Here is a 22470-nt window from a genome sequence, read left to right as displayed (position 1 = left end):
AGCAGCACCGAGGCGCCTCTGGCGTCTCTTTCGCCTGTTATTGCAGCGTTTACAGTGCAGTGTGCACGTGTGTGCACGCTTTCTCTGCAATGTATGCACGTCGGTTTGCTTCCTCGCTGGCGGCTCATTTGTGTGGGGGACAAAAAGCTGGAGGAATTGGTGAGAATTCATACTTCAACAGTCTCCGTCTTTCGCGCTATTGAAGTATGATGTATGACCTCATTTGTCCTGCATGACCATGTCAATGCCAGGTTGGCCGGGTCATGTCTCGTGTTGGCGGCACGTGACAGTTGGCGTCCTCGTGTTGCTGGTGGGTAGCGTACTGCTGACATAGCTAATATATTGCTGTGCGTTGGTTCTAGCGTGTTGAATGCATTATCTTCCTGCCTTACGTGCGAACGCGCTTTCAATGCGCTACTCTGAATGATGATATCTCGGACCTTCGCCAAGCCTCTTGAAACTGTGTCTACAGTGAACTAGAATACTATCCTAGTGGCGCGAACGGAAAGGCGCGGGCGTGCCGCTTGGCGTAGAAACCAAGGTAGATGTACACTGGTAGCGAAGGCTCCATAGACGCCCATTGGTCCAAAAAATGGCGGCTCGTGGGCACTCCAGCGCCCCCTGGATTTTGGGGGGCAAACTACGCAAACGTGACGTAGAATGACGTCACGCATACGTATGCTTTTGGCGCGAATTATAAAGCGGTCTTTCTGTAGAACCCGCGTTTTCGAGCCCGTACCTCTCGAAGGTTGCTGCCTTTCAGCGCGCCCCAACCTTTGCCAGTCAAATGTGCTCGAGTTCCTGCTAGTTATGGCCTTGTTAATGCAAGTTAATGTGCAATTGGGAACGCAATGAAAGTGACTGGTAAAGGAGGGGCAGCATAGAAAGGCAGCAACACTTCCAGACACTGGCGAAGCATGCATGATTCGTAGTGCAAATACTGGTGCTAGTACTTTTGAGAGCTTTTGAGTACAGCAAGGTATGATGCAAGGTATGATGCACAAAGCACTGGCTCAAGTGCACAGTTCGCAATAGAGTGTATGGCAAGTATGGTTTTCATAGTTTCATATTCATTGTTTATTGCAGCAACCAAACAAATACAGTCACAAAGCACACCCTTGGCACACAAACAAAAAATACGTCACAGGCAGCACAAGCAGTATTGTTTAAGTTGGCTAATCATCTCAATAGTCACAGTGCAGATAGGAAAAAGCCCTGAAGTGCCACGAACGTTGTCAGTTAGGAAATTGAAAAGTATAGAAAACAATGCTACGACAGCTTCAATTGAAGCAAACATAACATGACATAAGTAGGCGCATCAACACAGACCATAGAGCACACTGGGATTATTCTTCACATTTAATTGCTTCAGCTGAAAGAATATAGCAGGTGTGTTTACATCTGCAAGGCAATGTTAAAGCCAGCTTTAGCACCCTCAAACGTGCTCAACGTAGGAGCAAATACCATACATTGAGCCGGCGTACCATCTCCAGAGTACTTCTAGTCGTTAGCCGGATCAATTTGAAGTAATTTTACGTCAACAAAAGTACACATGAAGTATAGCGTACAGAGAAGTGCAAGGACATTCGCGGGGCAGTAAAGCATGTAATCAGTGTACTGTACGCTACAATATAGCCAGATAAAAGTCCAGCGCTGTTCTGTTCGTTGCGCTGACAAAGATCCTACTAAAAACTCTGAGATGCAACTAGCCTGCTAAAAGGTGGCCTGGTAGCCAGTGGTGCCGAGTGGTAGTTATGATGACAATGGTTGATTTCATTATACCTGCCAGCACGGAACTGCAGGGGGGGGGGCGAGCAGGTGGAAAAATTAATCCCAGCGCCATGGAAACTAGGTTAATCCATTTCCTAGAAAGTCTCCTTTCAGAGGCATTCGCTTTGTCGGTATGGCGTTTTATCTGACAATATTGCACAAGTACATAGGTGACACTTGAACAGGCTGTACATGGCATAAAAGTACCCTAAAAGAGTGACATAGTGGAATGAACGATGAAAGATGCTACATTGTTAAACCATTGCCCCTGTGAGCAACCACGTCACATCCTAGCAAATCAAAATACACAAGTAAAAAATAAAAGAATAAAACCAGGCTGTGAACCAGAAAAAAAACCTTTGCAACCGTTAAACCAGACTAAGCTGATTTGTTGCACAGGCTGCATAATAGCCTGCAACTTCACAAAATATTCAGCCAACAGCTCGGGAATTGCATCCTTTTCATTTGCTTAGCCTCAGTGCTTGCTTCGTGGCTTTCCGTTTAGTAGTTTGACTGTGCAGTTCAAGATTTTTTCGGCGTGCAAGCCAATGCAGCCTCACCCTGACGAACAGGGCAAACAAACCATCATAAACGTCATCACCACACACAGTCAGCGATTTTTCTACCTTGGCATGAAGCAACATGCACAGATCATGCCCTACTTGTTCTTTTCCCACAATATTGGAACTAGATGCGACAAAAACCTGCTCGCAAGCATTGATGATAGCTACAAACGAGGGTGTAGGAACTGACAGGCTCCCAAAGTCACCTTCTCCAGGATTTTTGACACTTAAGTACAAGAGAACTTGGCTCTGATCGGCAAAGGCGGCATTTTCTAGCCTCACCTCGCACGTATGTGGCCCTGTAACACACCTGTGATCATTCATAAACTTGTAGGCAAGCCAGCCAGCAAAATAGACAATGTTGTTCTCTAGTATTGGAGACTGATAATCATATGGCAAAACTTCTACTGCAACTGGCAAAGATGTGGCAGCTGTACAGAGAGAAAGAGCAGACTTAGATAAACAAACTGGGAGAGTGGCTAGAAGGCTAGACATGTCTTCAGCACAGTTGCTGCTTTCCGACAGTTTGAAAAGGTTGCTAACTAAAAGATGCCTAAATGCTGCTTGAAACTGCCGGCAAGACGAGTTGCTGTTCGATCCAGATTTCGACCTAACAATAGCAAAGGTGTTTTCAAGTGCATCCTGGTTCAGGTGCCTGGTAAGGAGGTATGTTAAACCATAGCGAGAGGCCAGGTGGTTCCATAACAGCAGCACAGCCCTCATAGTTTGGCAGAAGCCACGGATGCAAAGAGGCTGCCGCGCACAGCCTAGAACTTCGATGTTTTCGAAAACTGCAATACACTCTTCCAAAAACTCTTCATGCACAGATCCTGCACAAATTGCAGATGCATACGGAGACTTTCCCCGCTTCTGTGAAGTATTTAGACTGTCAAAGAGTCTATCGATCCTCTCAACAAATCTGGCTGTGTGGATAGCCTCTGATGGCAACTGTTGGAATGTTACCAATGTGCACAATGCAGCAGCGCAATGATTGCTGAATACCTGTGCTGCGAGTTTCACAGACATCTTCGAAGCAAAAGTTAAATTAAAGTGCCGGGCACTCAACTTTGGGATGGACCGAATTTGCATTTCTCGATCCTTCTCATAAGCCTGTCGTATGTACGAGCTTTTAATTGTGTCACTGCCTACCCTGAAGTTAAGTTATACTTGAAGAGCATATTGCGCAAGCACTTGAGCAAATGCGGTGGATCAAAAATAAAGAAAAGCGGTTCACCATTCACACTTAAGTACGGCTTTTCAGGGGTCACAAGTTTCGAAAACAGAGAAACATTTTGGTTCCCCTGATCACAAACCACAGCCACAGGCTGCAATCCAGCTCCAACCAACATTTTGTGGCATTTGAAGAGGAGGTCATACAGAACAGTTGCAGGCGCTGCCTTATCTGCAAAGAAGTAGCCAAGAGGCTGCTTCCACGGCGTACATATTCCTTTGGCCATGAACACAAGTGCCTTGTTTGCAAGATTTGGACCTTGTGCTGCACTGTACTCTTCAAGGCCTTCAAATCTGTCCGGCACTGGATTGTATGACAGCTCCTTTGAAACATGCATTTCATCAAAAATTATGGTGCAAGCCCTGTCTTGCCGTGGAAAAGACGCTGCCCGTTTCTCGATCAAATCAAAAACTTCAGGATAAAATCCAACCCTCAATGGTACGCGTGCAAGCCACAGCTGCAGTGACCTAACAGATGGAAGTTTCAGGAGTTTCCTGCAATATCTGTAACCTTTTGGGCTGTGGAAGTATAAACCTAAAGCAAAGGTTTTGTTTTGGCTGCACCATCGACGGCCAAACCTGCTGACATTGTGCATCTTTAACTGAGTTTCAACAAAAGCAGCAACAGCTGGTGTTAAATGCTCACGCAGACTATCTACCAATTCGGCAGTGGTCTTCATGCGACGGCGCTGAAGCAGCAGTCCTTGCAGCCTCTTTTTGCGGTTACGCAGCTGCCTGAGCTTGGCTCGAAGTTTCTGCAGTGGCCGCCTTTCATTGATGGGGCTGGTGAAAGATCCTGCAACGTACAGAGTCGACAAGAGTCGACGGAAGAGCAATAAGTTGCTACGTCGGGTTTAGTCATAGCTGCATGTAGTCCTGTAGCACCAAAAAGTGCGCAATATTGTGAAAGCGTTGTAAAATTGCTAACCTTCATAAGAAAGAGGCGAACTTCTGAACGGAGCTCCTGGTGACAGATCAGCACTCGCTGACAGTGTTGCGGCCACCCCTGCCGTGCCAGGTTCCAGAGATGAAGCGCTTGCTTCAGTGCTTGGTCCTGCATATGTGTGGTCAGCTGCGCCCACAGAATATAAAGAACAAAATATAGTGACAGCACAGTTCTGACAGGGAAGCCAGCAACCCAACAATGCACAAATAATAACTAAGCGCCACAGGCGGAATTAACACTTACACTGAACCATTATGAAGCCACTGGCGTGGGAACAAGCTTGGTTCAGCGTAGAACCAGTAGGGCTGGCACCATCTGCATCTGCACAGTGCACAGACAAGGAATTGTAGCATATTTCTGAGCTGTAATGCACCGCACACTCATGAATAGGGGGCAGGTCAAGAGTGTTGCAAAAATACAAAATTTGCCAGGTTTTAATAAAATGACTTACCTCTTTCATAAAACAAGGTGCTAATATATTTTTTCTTTTCTATTGGCAGATTACATTCCAATTTTGTAGCTTTATCATTTCTTTATATGAGTGTTTTGCCCCCCATCCTCTGGTTGTGCTGCAGTCGCGCTAAACCACTTTTCGGCCCAGCCTTCGCCACCACTTTAAATCCGCCTTGTAGAAACCACCAGGTGGCGCCACTGCAACTTTTTCTAGCGGCGTCGCGTCGTCGTCGCTGGAGCTTGTGTGTGTTTCTCCTAGTCGTTGTTCCGGTGTGGTGCATTAATACGCCTGTAGCTAATAAACATGCATGCCATTTGCTTCAACTAGCTTCAACGTAACCTTATAGGCACCTTTTTTCCTCCTGTCTTGCCCCTTTGAGCATTTCGGCGATGATGAAAGATCGCGTCGTTGTATGCCGTCTGCTACCGAGATAACAAGAATAAAAGCGCAACAACACGACACAAAGAAGGAGGAAACCGACAGGACAGGCGCTAACTTGCAACACTTTACTGTCTTCATAAACCGCCGCGTATATATGAACCACAGGGGGGGGTAAAGACAGATATGGGGGAACACAGTTGAAAGCACGTGCGTAGAAAACTCGAAAATGGCACAACAAGAACAGGTGATTCCGCAGATACTATGCCATATCTAAAAACTGACATTCTTTTTTATACATCACGATCGACGGGGTGCTAACACATGCACTCCCACTTACATATTCTGTGCGCTTCTATCAATTTGCGTGCGATCGTGTCTTTACTTTTGCAGGTTACACTTGTTTCCAGAAGTTTTGCTCCACATGCCTTCTTTCTTCCTTCTTCTTCTTTCCAGCAATCCTTACAGTGAATCGGTAGATTTGACCCGGTCCCATTCTTTAATGACAGAATGTGTTCTCTCAAACAGTCATTAATACATTACCCCCCCCCTGTGGTTGATATATACGCGGCGGTTTATGAAGACAGTAAAGTGTTGCAAGTTAGCGCCTGTCCTGTCGGATTCCTCCTTCGTTGTGTCGTGTTGTTGCGCTTTTATTCTTGTTAGCTATGAACCAACATGCCCCGGAGAGTGTTTTACTGCTACCGAGAACGGCCGCCGGGCAATGAGAGAGGCTCACGGATCTGCCATGGATGTGAGTTGTATAGGTGCATCTTTTGCCAGGCTGATATTATTTATCTGCGATTATAGTTTGGTGCCATGGGTTATAACGTCCCAAAGCAACTCAGGCGATTAGGGACGCCGTAGTGGAGGGCTCTGGATATTTCGACCACCCGGGTTCTTTAACGTGCACTGACATCGCACAGTACACGGGCCTCTAGCATATCGCCTCCATCAAAATGTGATCGGCGCGGCCGGGATCGAACCGGTGTCTTTTGAGTCAGCATCCGAGCACGATAACCACTGAGCCACCGCGACGACTTAGAGAACTACACCCCTTAAGCGGTAACCGCATGAGGCGATATTCCTTCGCGATACGTCGCGCGATGACGCCGCCGTCGCCCATCGCTGCCGCTGGCGCAAACCGCACGAAGCGACGGGACTCGGCGTCGGAGCGGCGCGTTTTCAGTGTTGCTCGATTGCGGCCGCTTCAGCGTTCAGTCATATTGCTTCAATTAACACGTATAACAGCGCTCTTAAAGCTTCATACAAGATAAAACACAATAAAAACATTAAAAAATATATTTAGATAATTTTATTTTTAGTCTACACAAAGTCACGTGACGCAGAAAAGTGCGCCCGAGGGACGCTGCGATGAGGCGCCAGGCGACATTCCCGCGCTCTTGCGACTTATAGTGCGTGTAGGACATACCCACAACACCCTTTACTTTTGAACTTCATTAATGAGCATTTCATTAAATTCTTGCATAGCTGCCATGATGAGAGATGCGTCGGCTGTTGCTCCGCGCGGAAAGCCTGCTGAAAAAAAAAAATCGACTTTCGCGCGCAAGACGGATCGGAAGTTACTCACCCGCAAGGCCTACCGTCATTGGCTAGTCTCGCACGGCAATTCCGGGCGATGAGCGAAATTTCTTGCAAACGCAGAACCTGGGCGACGCGATGAGCGACAGTGCTTCGGCGGCCCTCGCGCGATGCCATCGCGCGGCGTGTCGCCGCGAATTTTCGCCTCATGCGGTTACTGCTTTAATTCATCTGTGCGCGCGCCTAGGCGCACGTAGCTACGTGTGATCTACTCTTACGGAAATCAGTTTTTTTCCCGAGACGGTTAAGCGGCCTCAGAAACGCATTTTGTTCAGAAAATTTTACCCATGACTGAAAATACTTCCAACCCAATTTTCGGAAAATTTTACTTGCAGTGTATGCATGACATAAGCCAGGTTGATAAATAATACACGGGAGGCGAGCATTATACTTTTCGTGGCAAGTGCGGACATGTAAAAGAAAAACTGAAGCAAATATTGGTTTGATGGCAGACGCATTATTGGCGTAACCAGCCTAAATTATGTTACATAGACATTTCATCCGTGGAAACAAAGCTGGGCTTGCAGCTACCCGAACAGGGTGCTTCGGAAATCGAAGTGCATCGACTCATTTTCAGGTACTTAAGCTTGGCATTTCCGGTTGTTGCTGCTATTGATGCCTTTTATAAAAAAGTGAAGGCGGGTTGTTATGTAAAAAGCAGTGAGCTCGGCTGCAACATTCTCACAGTGGTCTGGACAGCCAATTAAGTCGAAGCTCTGTTTTTGCCTTAACCACATCTACAATATCAATGATACTATCTGCATGTAGTTCCAGGAGGCTAAAACATGTTGTGAAAGCATTTTCTAGGTCAGCTACAAATTTGTACAAGGCAGCAGCGGGATACAGAAGACCACCGTTGTCTTTCATGCGAGTGAACTGGGCTAGGTGTAAGTTCCCAGCCACCTCTTTGGTCAACAAAAGCAGATTGAGGCAGCTTTCACAGCCCGTCTTCAGGACACATTTCCTGGCCACATAACCAGCTATATAAAATATTAGCCGGCTGTCACTTGATGCCACAGTGCAAGTGGAATGGTCTGGGGATAATTTCGGGAGCACCGCATTTGCTGCATCTATGTTGCCTGCATCGAGCAGTTTATCAACAAGTTCCTGCCTGCCACTATGGGAGCTAAATATGCTGGCCATATCTGCATCCAAAAGGGAACAGCACGGATTTATCGTGAAGAATTTTAAGTTTGGTGTCTCTTCGTATCGATGTTGTTGCAAAGAGCACGCTGGCGTCACTGTCGCAATTTATCCGGCACCAGGTCTTTGGGGGAAGCATCACTCCTCGAAGCATGTTAACTGTGAAGGGCCTGCTCTCGGTGGGGCCTGCAGCTTCATTTAGAGCGTTCAGCTCGGAAATCAAAACATCGGTTACAGGCTGACGAAGCGCTTCCTGTGCGACATCTGCACTTTCATTCTGTGCGTCCTGTCGCTTGCTTTTGCTCCATGGCCTTCTTTCTGGCCTCTGTTTCGCTCTTCGGGCAGAAAGGTAAAACTTACAGTCAGGCAGGAGGGTAGGCACCACACCATGTGCCATTGACGGCTTCCCAGGGGGAGTCGCACTTCGGAGCCATTTATCATGTGTATGTAGTCCCGCAATATGCACTCGGGCTCAAAGTGGCGCTCACAGACCGCTGAGGACTCAGTGAAAGGTTTGTCATCTCTTCGCAGATTGCACTCCCACTTCTTCCTAAGTTCGTCGTCCGTGGGAGCGGCGAACAAAGACGCCTTGGGAGTTCCTGGATAACCGCTCCGACAGCCCGGGGCAAAGCAATGGGAGTCAGTCTTCCATTTCGGCATCGTGCTTCTCTGTAGTGTCTTTATAGCACGAACTTCACACACGCAAGACGATTTTCTCTGGATCACTCACAGTTTACAGCTCGAGGAGCCACGCCGAAACGTAGAACGCAGACAAAACACTTCGTTTCAGCCAGTTCAGCGCCCGGAGAGCCGTTCCGAATGTGAGAAGCAGCGCGGGGCTAGTAAAAGGCGCAGTAGGCGTTCTGCCTCAGCTGCTACGCTGCCGCACGCCTCCGTTCGCGCCACTAGATAGGTATTCTAGTTCACTATATGTGTGTCTTTCCACACAAGCGTTTGCGGGCAGTGTTGCCGATTCAGAAATAAAAAACCCGCGGCAGGAACTCCCAAAACCCGCTAAAAACCGCCAAATGTAATTTTTGTGCCAAAAAGTTCATTTTTGTACATTTTATTCAATCTGTAAACAAATATAACTAAAAATTTTAAAAAGAAAAGAAAGTACTTGTTCTTTTCCGACTAAAAGCCGTCGACTATAGTATTTTTTATCGACTAGAGACTGCGTACTTCACGTTATAGTTCAAAAAAGTACTTTTTAAAATGTTGAAAAAATGTAAAGTACTGACTAGACACTGCTAAGTCCTGACTGACTGCAGGCACAATTACAGAAAGATGTCTGCTTCATCTGCAAGCGACTGTCCACTCGTACCGCTGGTACCAGGTCCAGGTGGGCTTCCAGCGCTGCTGCCAGCGTATGCCTCCATAGTGCCGATCTTTTGAACTACATTTGGTGGCAGTTCGTAGTTTGAGCAGCATTTGTCCTGCCTCCGGAGTCCGGCTCGAATAGTCAAGATGTCATTCGTCATCTCTGTTGACAACCTGGTCCTCTGTTTACATTTGATAATGTTCAACTGACTGAACATGGTTCACCCTCTGCGTTGGACCAGGGCAGCACCAGCATGGATAAAGCAAACTCGGCCATTTCGGAGAAAGGATTTTTGTCAGAAGCATCCTTGTACTTGTTGACTTCGTCCCAGAATGCAACTGTGCTCGCACGGTTGTTCCAGCTGACGAGAGTGAGCTTCTCCCATTGCAGTTTAATGGCAGCGATTTTTTTCCCTGGCGTTCCCAACTGAGAGCAGGGAAACTTATCTGAGTATTTGGACATTGTCAGGTAATCTTTGCTGGAGCTGTTTCAGGAGACGAGACAGAAATCCGACGCACCGCTGTCTAAATACGTGTTCGACATCTCTCGAAAAATCCGCCTTTCTCAGCTCTTGCAGCTTTATTTTCAGTATCGTAGCCGAGGTCCGACGTCATATTAACATAGCCGTCGATGCTTGAACTGAGTGGGTCTACACGGCACGTAGGCACGACAAGCTTTTTTGACAGCGCTTTCATCAGTAATGTCAGGTCACTTAGCAGCTTTAGGATGTCAGCCGAGCTGGACTCAAAACGCCTTGTTCACACTTTGCACTTCTGCAAGAATCGGCTTCAAAAAAACGAGGTAAGCCAAGTTTGTCTTATCGCACATGATCGAATGCAGGAGTTCTGCTGTGTAGCACTTATCAGTTATCCTTGCCGCGGCAAAGTGTGACAATTCCTCCCATTGCTCCAACACTCTACCGACCGCTGTTTCAACTGACAGCCACCTGGTTTGGCAAGACTGCACTATCTTAAGCGGATTGTGTCCGTCGTTGAGTCTTCGATAGAGTTCGCGGTAAGACAGCTGTCTTTATGGTGACCGAGAAAACCAGTTGTAAACTGACCAAATATTCGATATTTCTCGGAAGTGCTTCCGCCACGGCACTCGAAACCGCCAAGTGCAACGAATGGCAAACACATCTGACCAACAAGAGATTAGGAACATCCATCCTAAGCTTCTGATACACTCCGTTGTTGACACCTATCATCACACTGTCGTTGTCTGTCCCTATTCCCATGATTCTGCGCAAGTCAATTCCAAAATGAGCCAGGCACCTTTTCACTGCATCAACGATTGACTGAGCTTTCGAGTTGTCGAGTTCTACTAAACTCAGAAAGGTCGAAATTACTTTGCCCATCTTTTCGCTGTAGTCCCATGCGAAACATATGCCCGCAAATATCCTAAATGGTCTGGTGGCTGATTTATTGGCAAAATCAGCTCTCAGCGCTCCTGTAATCTATCCCGTCCCTCACCTCATTCTGTTGGAAACTTCACGTTTCCAGTGGTTCCAATGTATTTCAGCCAGCTTGAGCTATCCGTTGCTCAATGCCGTGAATTTTCACCACTTAAAGTACCCATGGAATGTCCAGTGGTGTAAATCAAGGCGTTGTGAGGTGTCAATGACGCTTCTGCGAAGCAGAATCCTTCACTTAAATTTGTACTTACGCAGATGCGGATTCGCTGCGACAAACCTTTATGACTCATGTGGGCAAGTTGAAACATGAGATCATTTTCTCCTCTCTTGCCAGCGGTTCGCAGTTCAGAGAAAGCAGTATTTGGAGGTCCCTATTTCAAGGCTAGGACTCCCTCTGTCTCTTCCAGTTCTCTCGTTTGATGCGAGCGCCAAGGAATTCCCGTTAAGCAGGGTGTGTTGCTGGGCGAGTTGGTTTGACATTGTGAACACTGAAACGCTTTCAGACGACGGACGAAAGGAGGACGAGACACAAAGTGTGCTGAACTAACAACTTTAATATCAAAGGAATGCGATCCGCACGTTTTTATGCAGTGACTCAAGATTAGCCAGTGATTACAGTGCGCATGCGCAATTCAAAGCAAAAAAAAAAAAGGCGAGAAAGCAGGGGCAGTGCGCAGGCGTATTTTGAACCCACACCATGCAGAAACAAAAGACACAAGGGTGTCCGACCCACACCAGGCACACCTCCATTCACACTGAAATCAATACGTGGCAGCGAAGGGGAGATGGGGCGGGGGAAGGGACGCAATAGCAACCCCTGGCAAAAAAAAAATATCTACACCCACTGGAAGTCCTGTGCGGCCGGCGATGACAGGGATAAAAAGATAAAAACAATAAAATGCAAAAGACAAAGCTAGACGCAAAATAGACATTAAAATCTTGGAAAGCAGCGTGAAGACATGCATAATAAGAAAGAAGTGAAAGGGTGGTTGGAATGGGAAAACAATTAACCTAAAAGCGAGCGATGAAAGCCAACGAAGAACACGACCTATAATGATGCAATGCTAGCCAACAATGAACACGGCCTAAAAGGGGGTGAGGGCTAACCATAAAATCGACCTAAAAGAGCAATGATGGCTAAAGCTAAGAGGGGGATGAAAACTAGAAGAAAAAAATAGCAGTGTTTGTGGCTACCTTTATGATTACATAAGTGCGACTGATCGGTTACCTTGTTAGCTGTATACAAAATTTTGTCGCGCGTCCAGAATGCTTAATTCTATTCTTGGTAAATCATATTTCTTAAATTTAATTGAATTTTCTTATTTTTATATTGATTCAGTCTTCTACGCTGCCGCTTCACGTCTTTTTTTTCCCCCGTGCAAATACTTTGTTGGCGATCTCCATTGTACCTTGGCCAATCCCCCTGCATGGGTATGTGCAATATTTACTGAGAAGGGGAGTGTGGACTACAAACACTATCTACTTGTGCTCTGTATCTTTTTTTGTCTGTTTGCATTGTAAGCCATTGATAGGTAGAAAGGCATGCACGTAATGGGCATACCCTGTGCACATCACATGAATGCGGAAAGCTGGTCATGGTTGTCGAAGCATTGCCAACAAAGCAGCAGGACCTTCAAGAAACAGGATATGCTTGTGACCCCTCACATGCAATGATTTTCACACAGTTTGAAAATGTGGCAAGTTACAGCAGTCCCGTGGTTATATAGCTGCAAAATAAGCTTGTTCATTTATGCGGAAACATTTTTAGAGGCTGCCAAAAAGGAACATGTCAAAAAGTTACACATAGCATCCTGTTTCATTGATGATGTTTATATGTGTGGTAAACGATATGAACAAGCATCTCTTTGTTGGTTAACTGCTCTGCAATCCACGCACTGTCATGCAGTACATGCACAATCACAGTCCAGTGACTGCAGAGCGGTCTGCAACCAGTAACTTGCAAAAAACTATACTATGCAGCAAGCTTCTTTCCATGGTATTTGTTACATTTATCGAACGATCACATGAAATTTGTATGGCTATTTCTACACAGTGCATTTCCTGAAGACTCCTTTCTGTCATACTGTACTTTTTACCCAAAAAGCTTCCTACAGAGTCGTTATAAATTGCTATGTATAAAGATGTTTGTAACAGGTGTGTGAGGCTGAACAAAAAAAAATGATTTTATTTCCCTTAATTCTTCAGTATTCTTGATTATCACGACTTTGGCATTTATATGTTGGTACAACTTTTCTTAGGCATCACAACTGATGCACCGATGTGTTTGGCACACATTCTTCTTCAGACATTTCATGTCTGTTGGGTCAAAAAAATACGAAATAGTTGACTGCACTAGTTTTGGCTGAGATAACTAGCATCACACAACATGCTCTTGAAATTCCTCTAGCTGTTGTACAGGAGTCTGTAATTGGCTTCATTGTATAGCTTCATACTTGTTTCAAACTCTGCACACTGCTCTTTTCACCGCACATGGCGACATGGCACGCGGAGACACGTGAGAATGGGTGAAAAGGATTCGGAGGTCCGCTGCTACTTCGCTGGAATCCAAACACAGCTAGGCGCCTGTAAGTCACGGTCAATTTCAGAAAGGCGGCTTTACCCGCTTCCTTTCGTCGTCTTGTCCATCGTGCGTCGCGTCTCGCGGCGAACCCGACAAAGGGGAGGCCATCACCTCCCTCCCCTCCTGAAGCGGGGAAAGATTCCGCAAATAGTTTCCTAGAGATATCTTTTTTTTTTTTCGTGGGGTCAACGAGGGGTCAAACGACAGGCCCAAGCAGTGTGAGGCAACGTTCTCTGTTCATTCTAGAGACGCAAGCTTACACTGCAAAACGAAACCTTGTCTTTCTCTTCCAAATGCAATGAACTAGGAGTCCTGTCCAAAACCATTTCAGCTTGTTGTCTGGGTACCCCCAACCTTTCTTTATTTGCGTGTAACTCCAGCCCTTCTTCACCTTTGTCATTGTAGCCGCTATTGTTTCTCAAGCACCATGCACGATCTTGATATTAGCAGTTCCTAATTCAAGCCTTCTGCAGGGTTTGAAGGACCTATTTAATTGGAAATGAGGAGAACGTGCACAAAGTGGAAAGCGTGTGATCTGCCAGGAAACACTGAGACGGCCCCGAGAAGGGCCTTTATTAAGGTTAACAGCCGTTTTGTGCCTCTTCACTTGGTAGCGACGACACAGCGTGTGCGGTCCCCATGGTTTTGCCCCAGCTGCCGAAGCAGTCCTCGGACATGACCATGACCTTCGACATCTGATGTTTTTATTTAAAAAACATGGACCAAAGTCGTGCTGTATGCAGTGCGATCGCCATGTGCTTCCACTGACGGCGAACAATCATCCACCTAGCCAGGCTCTTTGGACGGATTCAGGAAGCGACTGAAAAGAACAAAAGTAACGAGCAAACAAAGGTGTGCTGCATACAAGTTAGAACGCAAAGAAACGAAGGCGCACTGCGCTAATGCTGTAGCGAGGTCTAATATATGTAAATTTTCATGGCTGGCGTCGATTTCTACAAAGCGCGAGTAGTCGCTACGGAAATAAACAAAGCCGCACTGGAGCTGGGTAAGTCTGTAGCTACAAGCACGAGTTTTTTGTCGCTACCGCCGATTTCCACACCGCGCGATCGTCATAACTTTTCTTGGACTTGCTGTTGAAGCTGAGAGCGATCATAAAATTAAGGGCGCCGACTGTAGTGGCAGAGGCTTTCCATTGAAAGGAACAAAGCCGTGCACTTTGTCAACCCGGCAACAAAGCCTATTGTGAGTAAGGATTTAAAGCTGCACTGCACTGGGTGAATGCTGTATACCTAGGCCAGCGCGATTTCCACAATGCGTGAGTCAGAACTTCTGGACTTACCGTTGAAGCTGATAGCGATCCTAAAGGGCCGATTGTAGTGGCAGAATAATCGTGGCCACCTTTACTCTGCACTTACCACTGCAAAGGAACAAAGGCGCAGTGCACTCTGCTAACCCTACAACAAGGCCTAGCGCGAGTTTTGATGCCTGCCGCTGATTTAGACAAAGAGAGGGAACACGGCCACGAAACGGGACGCCCGTGATCTGCCAGGAGACAATGAGGTGGCCCTAAAAAGGGCCGTTTGCAGGAGCACTTCAATGTCGACCTGCAGCGGCGTGGCGGCGCGGTGAGCAGTAGGCCCAGCAGTGGTCAGTCTTGTGCACTTTTGCTCCGCACCGACGACACCGGTGCACGACGTACACCTCTCCTACGCTATCCCTGGTCCGTAGATCTTGACGAGGACCGCGACGATAATCTTTGACATCAGGTCGATGCCCCGGTCTCTTGCCACGTGGTATCGGTCCGCGGCAAATAAGGACAGCATCTGCTTGCCAGAAGCATCCAGGAAGCGATGCTGCAAAAAAGTTACGCAAAAGCCGCAATTTGGTGAGTTCTGCACGAGAAAACTTGCGAAAATGTTGTTCAACCCTTACCTCGGGGTTGAGAATGTGCATGCCCGACAAGTGCTTCAGCGTGGCTGTCAGACGGCGGTTCAGCTGACGACGCCGGCAGTTCTCAAATCGTGCCTTATGTGGGTCGGCGTAATGTCGTGGCAAAACTTTGAATACCAGCTCTACACTAGCCACGTGCTCTTGCAGCAGCAAAACGAGGACCTGGAACGTGCAAGGTATGTAGGTAAGCGGTACAGCACTTCATGAAGCGAAATTTGAGATAAAATACGTACCTTTATGTGGCTGGCGATTTCTCGCGGATCAGCGCCTTGTGTGGGTCGTCGTAATGTCGTGGAAGCGAGAACTGTACAGAAATTTGAGCTGGCTGTTGCCGATGAGCGCACCACGCAAAAAAGCCATACCTGGACAGCTCCCGACACGCATGCGCCGCCGCCTAGGCTCACGAAGGGAATGCCCGCGGACCACGCACGCGCGGTGGACGGACGGACCTAGCGATTCCCTAGGCCCTCTAGGGACAGGCCGAGAGAGGAGCGGTGACCCCACATCCGGTTGAGAATGAGGGCGAAGCAAAAAGAACGTCACACAGACACGCATCCCACCGACCAATCGGCGTTTCCAGCCTACCTACCTGCAAAAGCTTCTCTTTCCACAACTATGTAGCCCTACTCAGGGCTACATAGACAAGTTTCTGTGGATGGTTTGATGCGTACTCATACACGACAGCATCGAAGGTTCCTCCTTGAGACTTGTGTATGGTCATGGCGCTGGCAGGTATCAAAGGAAACTGTGTCCGCTTAACTGACATGTGCTTTACTAATTTTCCCTTCAGTTGAAACTGCATGGACACCAAATCTACGGGTATCCAGCTGTTTATATGACGACCGTACCCGCGCTGTGCAAGCTTTGCCTTAGCTATGAGGCCAACTCCAGGTGGACAACGTAGCCAAATTCTGCACAGGTCTTCCTGTCCATCATATTCAATCAGCTTGAGTGTCCCTACCATACCGTTCACTAATCTGTCTGTAATATCTAAATTCCGTATCAACATGTACGGTTTCTCCACACACAAGACTAGTGAAGGCAAGTAGCCCGTCTCAACTCGACTAAAGTTTTCCAATGATCGTTTAGCCAAATCTTTCTCCTCTTGTGACCTGTGGCCAGTTACCAAGTCTCTCGCTAGATGTTGTACTTTGTTTCGACTTGCACGGGCAACCTTTTCATTATATGCATCCACTTCGCTGTTGCTGTAGTACAGATGAACTGCGTCGGAACACTGCGCTGCATTATCCTCCGGGTCTATAAATCTAGATTCCAGTAGTTTAACTTCAAAGTCCTCCAACACTTCGCCATCGCCAATCTTGGTTAAGAGAGTTGAGAAGACTGCGTCGCTTTGGTGGACAACTTGGGTTAGGGGGAAGTATTCCAGGTGATGCCACGGTAGAACATCTGTGTTATACACGGCTCCACACTACTTTGGCAGCTTGTACACCTCGGATGCTCTAACGGGCGGCAGCTGCCTCATGTCTCCACATAGAATGATATCGAAGCCCCCAAAGGGTTCCAACATCCTGTCCGGCCTTATTTCACGAAGCCGCCGGTCCACTTGTCGAAGCAGGTCCGAAGATAACATGCTGACCTCGTCGATAATGATACATCTCACTCCTCTGAATAGGGTTCGAAATGTGTTCAGATCCGAGGCAGAAAGGCCCTTGTCTTCACGGCCTGATGTCATGACGATCTTGAAGGCTGAGTGCACAGTTATACCATTAAGTGCAACGGCAGCCTTACCGGTTGTGGCGCACGCTATGTAGGCGTTTACTCCCGATATTTCACCATCTCCGTAACCAATCTTTCGACTTTTACAGTACCGATTGTAGACATCCATAATTAAACGGAGAGTGAAGGTCTTGCCGCACCCGGCCGGTCCAGTGAAGATTCTAAGAGGCTTGGCGTCCTCATTGGTGACGCGATTTATAACCTCTTCGATTAACATTCTTTGGCGATGGTTGGTCATCTTCATTCTTGCGTAGAATTCATCCAAAGGCATACAGTCTTCCCTTTTCTTCACGCCTGGGCACATTGCAGCCACGACGACGCTTGTAACTGTACGAGTTCGTTCGCTTACCCCATCCCCGTTTTCGTCTTCTTCCTGCACACTTGTGGATGACACTTCTTGGCCATTCTGATCATTGATGTCACGAATGTATTCCAGTAGTTCAGCCTTCGTAACTGCACTGTTATACTTGCTTTTCACCTCCATGATTCTTTCTTTGTTCTCGTCAAAGATGCTTTCAAATGCATTGCCATCCAGAAAGTTGTTCTCCCTTCTAAATGGTGAGTACAACATCACGTGCTCTCGTTTGTAGTTGACGACATCGTTTATACCATAGTCCCGGCACCGAAGTATTGCCATTTTTCTTCGCTTGGTCATCTTGTGGATGTTGTAATCTGTCATAAACTCTGCGAGCGTGACATGCTCCAATTCAGGGGGGCGTTTCTCATACTTTTCCACAGCGCTCTTTCGCCATATATCAGTGCTGGTTAATTCCAAGTGTTCAGCATCCATTTCGCGTCCACTTTTCCTACTTCTGACCCGTTCTTCCGGCCATACAGTGTTCACAAAGATTACATCTGTGCTTGTTTGGCTCATTTCAAACTGAAGTAGCATCCAGGCAGCTTCTTGGGCAGACATCTCGATGGCATTCAGCATGTGTACACCCAGTTTTCGCAACGCCTGTTCGTAAGACAGTTGAGCCTCTGGGTCTTTGGCAATCACATTCTTAATGGCTCTGCTAAGAGACGATACACCGCGGTTAGCCTTATTCACGTACTCGACTACGTAGGCAGCGCAGGCATATACATCCAGAATTTGCAGATCCATGTTTGAGTTTAGCACTTCGGCTATCCAAGGATTGAAGGCGTTGATGTTACATTGGTCTAGATCTCGCTTTAACAGCATGGTAGGCCGTGAAAGTCCAGTGCGGATAACCTTTTCGTACTGCTCAAAGTCTTCAATGCCGTGCGGCTCCTACATTGATTCGTACGTGTCGTAAATCGTTGTGTTTAAGGCTTCATGAAGCGCATCTCGCTTTTCCTTCAGTACTTCGAATCGTTTAGCACCCTCGGGATCTGCTTCCTTGTCCGGGGCAACCAACGGTGTCAACACTTTGGTGCAAGGCATCGGCCACAATGGGTTAATAAATCGGCAATTCTTCCTGTTACCTTTATAGCACGTATGAGTATGTTCGTGTCGTTGGCTTCTAGGCCTACTCAAAGCATCGTGATTCAGTGAAAGCAGTCGTTCGGCCAGCGCTACCGTCTCCGGCATGTTGTTGTTGGCGACCTCTTCGTTTGGCGCATCGTTTAGCCAAAGTAGAAGGTGAGCATGAGCACTGCCTCGATGCTGAAATTCAATGCGTTTGAAGTATTCAACCACGTGGTTAGGCTTAAATGGGCTAAGCCACTTATTGCAGAGGATTTGCATAATTACCCGAACCATATGTTCAAAGTACACGGCACGAACCACCGGATCTTCGTTCACCAAGACTGCAGCAAAGTAGCTATTCGTCTCATGTTCATCTATACCAATATCAGATGGGGTTGCCTTCAAGCTCTTCAGTAATTCGAGAAGCCGCGGCCAGTGTACTTCCGATGCCGAAAGAGTCAGGAATGCCGTTGGTTTGCCCAATTGACGAATCATTGCAAACAGTTCGGCTTTACGGGTATGCCAATACTGTATAGTATTCGGTACACCCTTCATAAATCCCATGTCTCTCTCAATGAGATTCTCCACTTTCTCAGGATTCTCTACATCACCTCTGGTCAACGTCTCGATGCCTCGTTTGTTCCTAAACATGGTATTCAGGTTATCGCACACACGGTGTCGAATTACCTTCATAGCCATATAGAGAGCATGCATCGGTAGAGCTCCTCGTCTATCACTTCTTCTAATCTCGGACGATGCCATGGTCAGGATTGTAGACCTAGCCTCAGGTTTAATGCATCTTGCATGACCGAGGTAGATCTGTGGAAACGACAGCTCCTCAGCATGCGTGTCGTACAGAATGCTTATAGGCTTCTGACCTTCGCCGGGAGCCATTGTTACCACAGGATTCAGAGTTGCTTGTTCGTCATACACTATAGTGTGTTGATCCATTGTTAATGCAACTGCCTCTGACATGGGGTCACCTTCGTCGTCATCACCACCACACTCCTCCAACTCCATCTCATTGTCTTGTGCCATATCAATCAAGTTTTTTACCTTGGCGAGGTCGATCTTAATGTCATAGTGTTTGAGTGGAGCTGTTTTATACAGCTGGTGTGACGTCACACCGACCGTAGCGCCCCTGGTGAGAGGAGTGGGAGTTAGACCACTGTTGGTGGCTACCGCCCCGCCTCGCGACGGCGTGAGATGGGGCCCCGTTTTTACACAGCTGGTGTGACGTCATTCTAGGTCACGTGGTGTGACGTCACGCAGCGGGGTCACGCTAAAGGTCAATGGTGCCTACCACCGCCTCACCACGGAACGGGCTGAAGTGCGACCTAAAGTAGTATTGCTTCGCATTAAAATCTGCATTCCTGTCCCGAGCCAACCAAGTTATATCCAGTGGATATTCATATAATATTCCTCAGAAGATATTAATGTCCATATCATGTTCACAAAAGCTCATATTATGTTCATATATTCATACAATCGTCACTTTGACTTTGAGCTCGCACTGACGGACAGGGGCCAGGATCTGCTGGAAGCATATGGGTCCCGTAAATAGGGAACCACCCCGTCTGGTGCCTGCGTGCACCACCGATTTATTTCGGGCTTTATTAATAAATGTTCATTCATCATCATCACTTTGACGATAGTGGACATTCATGTAGCACTCTTATCATGCCCACATATGATGATTACTACACATTTAGAAGATGTTCACCAGATATTCAGCCAATATATTTTCACTTTGTGTGCGGGTTGCTGTGCCATCTATTTTATGTACTGTACAAGTCTCAACAAAACAGATATGATGCAAAAGATGACTAAAAACCAACAACTGGTCATCACGCAGGAGGAAATTTCTATCTTTTGTACATGATCTGGTAATGACATTTCAAATAAGAGATGCATAGCGAGAAAATTGCATTGCATAAATATGTCCTAAAGGAAGTGTCATTTTCCTGGCATGCATGTTACCTCAAATGTCATTTTTAGTTCATGCAAGATAAAACATGCATGTGTAATGAAGTTGTTAGTTTGCTCTCTTTAACTTTATCATCTTTCATCACACTCATTGTGTTCTTGTAAGCTGTACAGCACGTAAAGTAAACAGCTATAATCGAACAGCTGCAGTTCTCGTTTTTTTAGAATGTTCCACCTCGTGGCAGTACATGGGCACGAAATATGCACAGGCACAGGCTTCAAGTATGAGAGAACACTAAGGCATACAATCACTTGTTTTGCCCTCTGCCACATTTTATTGCCCAGTAGCCATAACGGTCAGCGTCTCTTGCCATCCATTCTTTTACGCCAGGACCTCGGAGGCCTGTGAATATAACAGCGCATTGTTTTGAGCAGTAGCGATGACACGACAAGAAATATGGAGATAAAACTGGTGCACAAGAATATGCAAAAGCTAACGTTTCAGCTGGCTCTGCATCTTTACTGAAAGGTAGCAAGGACAAAAAGCATGTGATAGAAGCCAAGTACACAAATGTGCATCCACTGTAACACTTGCTAGCTTTACCAGAGTCAAGATTTAAGCAGGTATAATTTCTAACAGTACAACAAGTATATTAATTTGCCCTAAGTGGCACTACAAATAAGTAGCCAGACACACTGAATAAGCTAAGCCCGGTCTCTGAAGGTGGTCTGCATGCAATATGTAAAAGCTCTGATGCACTGGAAGCAACATTGAGGTATGATATGGTCCACTACCTTATTTTGAGGCAGTGGCAAGCAAAAACCCCATTTTTTTTTTTTTTGGTGGGGTACCTGCCTCTGATTGCTTTCGCTATGCACGATGCCAGTGGCCTTCTATTGTGCCCCTCAAGCTCTCTCCATGGCCACAGCATACACTGCCAATAGGCAGTAAACTGGTTGCCACCACTTGATGGACTAGACTTCCGTCTAAGTTGGTGGCCAGTGTAGAAATTCACCAGGTGAGCATGAAGGCTCAGCTTCTGAGTGAAAAGTTGCCAGGCGGCAGACTGGTGGAATCCCACTTACGATGTACAGCAGAGGGTTTGTCCTCAGGCTGAACAACGTAGTAGTGACCAGTTATCTGGCTACTGTCGTTCCCGAGTACCTCCGGGCCTCCACGATGGGCTGGGGCACCTGCAGCGGCATTACGACATGCTGTATGGTACTCTTGTTGTTATTGCCGTGTTGTCCGGCGGTTCCAAGCGCGCATGTGCGTAGATACGCGATACGCTGTATATAGGGCGCCAGCTCTGTACGAATCATGTTGATGACGTGCAACACTCGGCGCGCAACGTTTTCATAGAATGGTTCAACGATGGTCTTGAAGGCATTCATATTCACCATGCAAGTAACCACATTGAATGTGGCATCTGCGCAGCTGAACATCAGAGACAGGCCAGCTTTTTGCTACGTCATAATTACCGTCTAAGGCTACTGCTGCTTATGGTGTGGGCAGTGCCTGAAGTGAGGCCTGGGCAAGGGCGGCTTTCACAGCTTCCTTTCGAGCTGCTTCCTGTTGTTCTGGAGTCAGCACTTTGTTCCCGTCATGCGTGTAGCTACGAGCTACCGCGGCCATTTTGGTGGTGTCAGTGGATGACATGATGATCGAAGTTTGTCTGCGATGAGAGAGTCACCCGAATCTGAGAAGAAAGGCTTAAGGGTTAAGTCACTAGCGAGGGAGGTATGCTTGAGAGCTACCAACCGTTGGTGTTATGATTACTAACACTACAAACGTTTGGTCTCAAGGACACATCGGCGTCATTAACCCTGGTGAGGGTGTGGTGACTGAACGTTCTTCCAGTAGACAGTCAGTTTAGATGTCTGGGTTACTAGTTCCTGATTAAAAGCAAGCGACTACAATATGTGTAGCAGAAATGAGCGAAATCTACAAAGCACAGACAAAGCAAGCCTAGGATTAGGGGATTCTGGACCTTTAATATTATCACTGCAGTTAAGAAATTCTTATAAATAGGTGCCCTCTTCTGATACGACATTTTCTTGCTAT

General features: G+C 46.9%; 1 protein-coding gene and 1 pseudogene across 1 annotated transcript in view; one reads left to right on the top strand and one right to left on the bottom strand.

Annotated features, from left to right (window-relative positions):
• The first annotated feature begins 12 nt into the window (after positions 1–12).
• The window catches only part of LOC144133180 (phospholipase A1-like), a 129303-nt gene continuing 106845 nt past the window's right edge, over positions 13–22470 (top strand). Inside the window, exon 1 of the mRNA XM_077666067.1 lies at positions 13–159. The gene's annotated coding sequence lies outside the window, so the exon portion shown is untranslated. The remainder of the gene's footprint in view (positions 160–22470) is intronic.
• Positions 1143–21611, bottom strand: LOC144134460 (uncharacterized; annotated as a pseudogene).

This window comes from Amblyomma americanum, chromosome 5, assembly GCF_052857255.1.
Source record: "Amblyomma americanum isolate KBUSLIRL-KWMA chromosome 5, ASM5285725v1, whole genome shotgun sequence".
NCBI classification, from domain to species: Eukaryota; Metazoa; Arthropoda; class Arachnida; order Ixodida; family Ixodidae; genus Amblyomma; species Amblyomma americanum.
This window is presented reverse-complemented; position numbering and strand designations above follow the sequence as displayed.